Below are 8,816 nucleotides of genomic sequence, written 5' to 3'. Positions count from 1 at the left end.
CCGAGAACATTTCAGCCCAAATCAAATATCATCAAGTTGACATCAAGTACGGGGGATTTTCTGTTCGTGATGTAAAAGGTAGTTACTTTGCTCTAGGATTTCGTGAAATGGCTACAAAATCAGCACAAAGCACACTGGATACTTTCAAGTAAATTTTGCAGGATATTGCAGACACCAGAAAAGAAACTCATGCTCAGAGTGCCGGAAACGAGATTTTATGTAACATTTAAAATACTATGAGTGATCGTGCTTCAACTGAGTTAAAGTTCAATGAGCCCTTAAAAGGTTACAGAGAGGAGGTGTTGCCACAGATACGAGCAGATTACAACACCATGGATGATGAAGAAAAAGAAAAAGTCAGTTTACTTAACAATTTCTTCTGTGGTCTTAATGGTCTTTTTCATATAGCAAATGCTGCACAAAAAGGATTATATGAAACAGAGGTCGGGAATTTTGCAGGACATCCTCCAGTATTTGACAAAATGTTCTCCAAGAGTGATGAATCTGGTTGTTTCCGTTTTATCAGAAGTGCGTGCAAAGCTTTTGCTAGAAGAGGGGATGAAAACTGTAGGTGTTATGGAACCTTCCGAACATACATGCAGCCTTTTCTTGCTGAAAATAGAATGACGACACTACCTTTTCAATCTTTCAAAGACCATAGATTCAATATTCTGTTTCAAAATGCTGCCTGTCTATCATTTTTCCATTCCCACATGATTGAGTTTCTGGAGAAATCAGATACGGAAAACAAAAGACTTTTAAAATCTGTTCTATCGGATCTTTATGTCTCCTTTTATGTTGCTGGACTGAAAGCGTCAGGTTTGATATCAAAGATGGTTACAACGCCCCTGTGGAATCTTCTTGAGAACAGGGACACATCAATTGAAGACAAGGCACAGCATTATCTCCATCTGTCTTTGTATTTGGTAGATGCTTGCGAAAACGTCGTTGATTTCATGAAGGGAACTTTTCCATCCTTAAAAAAGGAGTAGCGTTTCATGGTGACAAAATTTTCGAATCCTTACCTGAAGAGTCAACATATGATACTGACGTGGAAATCATTCTCAAAGTCCTGTTGCCATCAATCCGAAAAGTAGTGCTTCATGTCTACAAAGATCATTTGCCAAATGGTAGATTGAATCATTCACAGAGGAACTCTCACAAGCTACAAAGAGTGTGGACAAACACAACTCTTATTCTGAGCGACTTTTTGCCTACATTGACCAAAACCTGAAATCAAAACCAAACATATCAACCCCGGCTATCGAGGCGTACACTCTCTTCTTAATGAACAAAACCTCCACATGGATAATGAGAAACAGTGAAAATATCGACGTTCTTATTTCAGAAGCAAGGAGATCAGTTATTGATAAAAGGGAACTATTCAGCCGAAAAAAAAGCAGAAATACAACGACAGAAAGAAGAAAGACAAGAAGAGGAGTTCCAAAAAAGAGCTGAAAAAAGGAGAAAAAAAACGAATGCAGCTGGAAAAACAAAGTGATGACATTGTTAACTATGGCTTGTGGAAATCACCCCAAGAGTGCAAACTAAAAATGAAAGAGCTGAATCTTACATCATGATCAGACAAATGTAATGCTTTGAAAGCACAGCTTCGCTACAGGAAAAAGGTTTTGAAGCAGACTGATCAAGACAAAAAACTAAAATCGGTTTAAATTAATCACCTGCAAATCATGTATGAAAGTATTAATTACATTGATCGTTTTTTTTTCATATTTGATTTGTAAAATAATTTATAAAGATTAATTGGTGCAAAAGGCTTACTATTGTTTTACAGATAATGCATTTTTGCGTCTAGTAACTAGTATTATGTAGTACATGTATTAGTAGTGGTAAGACGTATTCACAGGGCGAAAAACCATCTTTAAGCAAGTCCTTAAAGGTGGCTTAAAGGAGCTTAAAGGCTATACAACCTTTAAGCCGCCTTTAAGTCACCTTTAAGCAAGTGCTTATAGGTCCTTAATGTCCAAACTTCTTTAAGCCACCTTTAAGCCACCTTTAAGCATCTTTAAGTGGCATTTACGCTCTCTTTACACTGCCTTTACACTGTCTTTAAGTGGCCTTTAAGTCAATATTGATCAAGCTGAACAATAAAAACATATATTAAATGCAAAAGCTCTTTTATAGAGATGGGAGGGGGTCATCCGAGTGATAATATAATTTCCAAGGAAGGGGGGGGGGGGTGTTCCAGGCGGTTTTAATCGTCGCTCCATTAAACACAGATCGCTATCTTCAGCACCGCTCCGATGGACACAGATTGCCGTTATAAAATTCTTTATAATTTGTGGGGGGTTTCAAAATTATTGTAGGGATGAGCGCAGTCTCTGTATCTTAATATGTGCATAAAACTAATTAAAGTATGTTTGTTTTCTATTATAAATTAATCGGTGAAAAAAAATATCTCTCTCTCTCTCTCTCTCTCTCTCTCTCTCAGTTCATCCGGTTATTAAACAAAATAAAGATAATGAACCAAAATAAACACAGATCGCTATCTTCAGCACCGCTCCGATGGACACAGATTGCCGTTATAAAATTCTTTATAATTTTTGGGGGGTTTCAAAATTATTGTAGGGATGAGCGCAGTCTCTGTATCTTAATATGTGCATAAAACTAATTAAAGTATGTTTGTTTTCTATTATAAATTAATCGGTGAAAAAATCTCTCTCTCTCTCTCTCTCTCTCTCTCTCTCTCTCTCTCTCTCTCTCTCTCTCTCTCAGTTCATCCGGTTATTAAACAAAATAAAGATAATGAACCAAAAATGCATGATTTAATTTGATAATCGGTTTAAGGTTTGTATTTTTTTTTCAATTTTCATTATTTCTAACTCTAGATCTGCTAGATACATGTTAAAGATGAAAAGACTCTCAACTGCCTTTGTTATATCGGGCAGGGTATTACTGCTTTGTTTGTCTAGACATAGTTTTGTTCGTTTGTGTATATCTAATTAGAGTCTATTGTTTGTCCAACTTAAGAAAACCCCTGGAACTAACACAGAATATACACAACAGTTGTGTCGTGTGCCCAGGTGCATGTTTGTGTATATCTAATTAAAGTCTATTGTTTGTCCAACTTAAGAAAACCCCTGGAACTAACACAGAATATACAAGATATACACAACAGGTGTGTCGTGTGCCCAGGTGCACGTCAGGGTTTCTAAAGGCGTTGAATCTTAGTATGTATGAGTATACGATAAGTCTAGTGAATAAAAGTTAATTTACATTTGTAATTCATTTTCTATAGTATTATTTCCTAACTGTGGGTTTCAAAGATGTTACGTCTACAAATTAACGATACAAGTATGTAAGAGTAAAATCTGGAGGCTAATTAATGAATGTACCGGTGATCATAAATAGGGGTCAATTATTTAAATATATGTATAAGGGTAAATATGTCAAATATACCCGGCCTGGCACATCATACAATTGTATGTACAAGTCATTTGCAATTGCCACATGCAGTAAATACGTCACCGGTAATTGGTAATTTTGTTTGTTATAGAATTGATAGTTTAAAAATCATGTACATACAATTACATGTAAATATTTAAACAAATTGGAACGGCGCCGCGATCATGAAAACCAGGAAATTGCGGGAAATTGAACAAATACCCTAATAGTATCAATGCATTTAATAAAAGAAATGATTTCATTTTTTTTCTTACATTTTTATAGCTATAAGGTGGCTCTATACACCCACAGTTTATTCCAATTTTCAATAGAAGACCACAAAACATATACTTATCAAATATTAAAATGACGATAGGGATACTATAGGTATTTTTAAAGAAATTTTTAATGTTTTTTCGTGTTTTTGTAAAATATTTTTTAAAAAGACAGCTATCAACAAATTGAGAGATATTATCTTGTCATATGATGGATATTACCTTCGGACACATAAAAAAAATATAACACTTCCTAACATTCAAAAATGTTATTATTGCAATTTTTTTTAGTATTTCCTCAAAACAGATTTTTTCATATTTTCTTACTCTGTTGACAAATCATCTGAAAAAGTTGCTTGATGTTATAAGAAAGTGTATTTTAATAAATGTGACATAAAAAAATTGAATGAAAACCATTGCAAATAAACACAAAAAATATTTTAAATTTTATTTGGTATGAAAGTTCCTCATGTAAGGGTTATCCTTCCTAAGTCCCAAGGCCCAAACACCTTGGGGACTTTTCATTTCTGAGTTGAAGAAAATTTCCTAAATATAATGTTGGAATGATAAATACATACATATTTCATTATAGACTTTGCCCTGTATAAGTGAATATATTCGCTTTAATGCAAAACTAAGTCAAATAAATAAAGGGGAACATTGACTAGGCTAATAGGATTTATGTATCCCAACTGAGAGAAATTCAAAGCAACCCTCGCATCCCCGTTAGGTGTCGATATTAATGTGCATTAAAGTATATTATAATTGAAATATTTTCACCTGTTTAGAATTTTCTTTCACGGTATTCAACCAAAAAATACGTTTTAGAAATTTTTGGAAAGTTAAAAATTTTATTGTTCTCAACGGGAATCGAACTCATGACCTACTGGATTGTAGTGAACCCACTAACCCACTGCGCTACGATGTAACATATCGATGATGCTAAAGAAACTCTTTAAAAATTTATATTTGATTTTATTGTTTATTTCGATAAATAATACCATACAAAGTGAAGGTGTCCCATACCACATTACTTGTAAGTAATGAATTTTCCAATTATCAAATTAAATCTATCCATTTAACAAATTTTTCAAAATAACGGTTCCCATACAATTCACCTCAGTTTAAATCAGCCAGTACCGGAAATGCATGTTTCCAGATTTACTTTTTTGCGTACTGCGTCATCAAAAAGTGGTGTATAGAGCCACCATAAATTAGATGAACGTATATCTACTCGGTTTAAATTTATTAACTAAGAAAGCCTACTATAGTGAACCTAACGGTTTCCATTTAGGTATAATATATTTTTGTTCACTGAAGACCAAGTTCCGTATTTCATTCTAAATACATGCATGCATGTAAATATAATTGATTGTTACAAACTGAATGGTTTGTCAGAATCTTTTCAAGTAAACACATTCAATACTGTGATTCAATATCCACTGATATATAGGATATAAAAACGCTCATATATATGTAAGTTGCCATGGCGCAGAGGAAGTGTTGTGATGCTAGTAAACTAAGGGTCCCGGGTTCAATTCTTGCCGTGGCCGGTTTTTTTTGTGTGTTTTTTTTTTCATTTTTCTTTCTAGAACAAAAACCGTTTTAATACCTTTTCTTTCATAAAGTTAATACATTTTGTTGGAAATTAAGCACACTATTGAATTAAATTTTTTTTAATGGCTTAAAGGTGGCTTAAAGGTGGCTTAAAGAAGTTTGGACATTAAGGACCTATAAGTTGTCCTTAAAGGTGGCTTAAAGGTGGCTTAAAGATAGTCTTTAAGCTGCCTTTAAGCCATCTTTACGCTTTCTTTAAGCCACCTTTAAGCAACACATAAAGCTTAAAGGTGGCTTAAAGATCGTCTTTAAGCTACCTTTAAACACCTTTAAGCTATCTTTAAGGAGGACTTAAAGGTGGTCATTCATCCTGTGGTACTAAATGAAGTTAGTAAATTATTAAAATATGTAAATTTGTCCAATTTAATCCCAAGCAAAGTTATTGCAATAATTTGAACTGTTTATATCGGAATTTCAAATTTTTATTCGTTGATGTTTTGACGTCGTTTTTGTCAGCGGGACGTTGGCGTAGGAATACGTTTAAATACGAGGTGCGGAATAATAAAGGGATTGGGATAACCAATAAAAATCAGAAAAGTATGTTTAAAGAAAGTGTGTATTACAATCCTATTGTACTTATTTTGATTTGTGATAATAATTATCTAGTATATATGCCGATTATTAAAATTAATAGTATTCCAAAGAAATGGTCACAAACAAAAACATAAACACTACTTTTTGCGGTCTATTTTTAGTAACAATGTATTACCAAAGAATTCCAAAATTTCATTGTCTTCTTATACTTTTTCCAAGATTTAAAATGATATATCACACTTGTGGAAAATATTTGATATAAAATTGACTTGTGGATACTATATTAAGTTTCGCCATTTACAGCCTCTATTGGCGTATATTTTTGTCTAGTGGAAAAATTCTGCAAGTGCATTTTTTCCAAGGGTACATAAATGTGCTTAAAATTTAATATATAATATTTTGTTATTTCGTCTCAGAAATAGTCAATATGTGAGGACAGAGTAAGGGGTAATGACTCAATCATTTACAAGTGGTGTAAGCTTATTTACGATGCATACATGTAGCTTAAGCAGATCTGACAAAAAATTATCAAAATATGTTTTTTATATGAATTTTTAAATACATAATTAATTGGTTGCGTTTAATGGTACATAGATATCCATGCTTAAGCTGTGATGCAAACTTAAATACGGTAATACTCAAACACAAGTTTATGGCATTTTTTTCTAATTCCATTTACATGACTTGATTCCTGACCAACAAAACTCAAAAACTTTAATCATCATTTCTCGAATGGCCTACATTGTCAGTCATTTCTTGCAAAAGCTTGAATTATTCTGGCACTGGAAATAATGGGGATTTCTTATAAATATGGTGAACGACTATAAGCATATTCCTAGTTACTAACTTGAGAACCTTGGGCATCATAAAGTACCAATTGAATGCACTTCTCTCAATTATTTTTTTTTCTAATTTCCTTTGGAGTGAAAACTAATGTTTATGATTCGGATAACATTAATAACACATTGTGACTGCTCGTTGATTCAATCATTGTTGTTAATTGAATGCGACTGACTCTCTCTCTCTTCATCTGCTGCTTGATTTCTTTCGATATGTACAGCTAAGGTAAATTAAATGTTCATATGACGCAACCATACATCTAATCAGTTTTCCGATGTCAAAATCTTCAAAATATCCATAGAAAATAAAACGACAGCGATACACTTAAAATTGTACCGTTTAACTTGCTGTTTAAAAAGATATTGATCAGAGTGGTATTATTTTAATACCTGGAGTTTACTACAGTACAATGTATTGATATTAAAAAAAATGTCACGAACACCAACTCTACCACTCAAACTCACGAATCTAAATCAAAATAATTTCAGCCCTCGGGAAATTTAGCTCTGTGCTTCTTTTAATAGCCTTCCGTCAATTTTGTTTATCGCACGTTTTTTTACCATCATATCCTCATTAAAAAAAAAACAACGTTCGTTCCTGCACAATCAAATTTAGAGAGTGTTGGGACAAATGCGGCGCAGTTGACGGACACAGGATAGAATAACTAATTTAGCCGTTCCCGTAATTTATATATTTTTATAAAATTATTTCGTTAGGTATACGGATTCAAAAAATGAATATGAACACTAACACAATTACTTTAAAATCTGTATGAAAGACAAATCTGATTAAACATTGAACACTGTGTGATAACTATGCCAGGCCAAGGTGACAATTTTGCACCCGCATACGATGCAGTTTTGTAAAAATCAATGTATATAGGTCTAAATGATATCTTATAGATCATTGTCTAAAGTGTTCTTGTATATACATAACTTCTTTTGTTTTAGTGTGTCTCTCCCGACAGATGAGATATTTACCTTTAGAATAAATAGTCAATTAGAAATCGATAAAGAATTATTTCCGCCAAAAATATTTACAAAATTTTGTAAGATTTTATTATTTTTTAATCCAATAGGAGTTATATTTCATATATCAGAAAATTATTCCCTGAAGAATTTTGATTAAGACAGGTTGTTTTCCAATAACAAGTAAAAATTTCTTATCGGATTTCGAAAACCCATGAGAGTTTTGTTCAAATCATATCGGATATTAGTTTCTGTAGAAAGTTCTTTTATTCCGGTAGGACATTCCAAATAGCATATAAGAAAAATTGATTTTTCTATAGAAAAATATTTTCCTGTAGAAATTTAATTTTTAAATGTAAATATCTGATCACCTGATAGGAAATACTCATTCATAAAAAGGGTGGTTCTAATCTCTTTAAGAAATGGCCTATCATATAGCACGTTTGAATTTTTCGAAACATGCAGCTTAGACGGGTGTACATGTACAAATGCCTTCTTGGCATAGGCATAATAATGCGGCGCGGTGTTATTGGGCATATTTAAAATTGAAACACATGCAAATATTTAGTATGTATCTGAAAATAAAAAAAACAAATATAAATCAATATGCAACAGTTTATACATGTATGTATCTACAAAGAAGACCATATATCACATCATCCTTTGCATTGTGTCCTCAACGTAGTAAATAAACAAGAGAAATAATTATTACAAAAATTGCGACATTTTTCATTGTGCACACTTTGTGTTTTCGTTTGCAAGGCATACAAGATTAAGGATTTATAACGCCAAGTTTAAAGTTATCCGTCCGGCTATAAAGGAATATGGCTTTAAATTTGTGCAAAATCGCTCAACTACATATTGTTACCCATTTCTGTATGCAGGTTATTCATGTTGATTTTTGAACAACAGCTTTGTGATTAAAATGAAAGCAGGTTATTATATGAAGTTTTTGGTCAATCAACTGGTACGTATTTCATCTAAAAATTATTACATCCATAAAAAATACCCTTTGATTATGTTATCAGTGTAGTTGTGTTTTTAATGAATGCTAGTAATAATTCAAGTTCGACCGGTTGTTGCTCTGTTGAGGATATCAGTTTGTTATGGCTGTCGTTGGTCGATCGACATGAAAGTACATAGATTGATTGAGGAAATATAAATGTTGACGTTATGG

Source organism: Crassostrea angulata, chromosome 5 (assembly GCF_025612915.1).
Source record: "Crassostrea angulata isolate pt1a10 chromosome 5, ASM2561291v2, whole genome shotgun sequence".
NCBI lineage: Eukaryota > Metazoa > Mollusca > Bivalvia > Ostreida > Ostreidae > Magallana > Magallana angulata.
The sequence above is the reverse complement of the archived record's forward strand: the minus strand, read 5'-3'. Positions refer to the sequence as shown.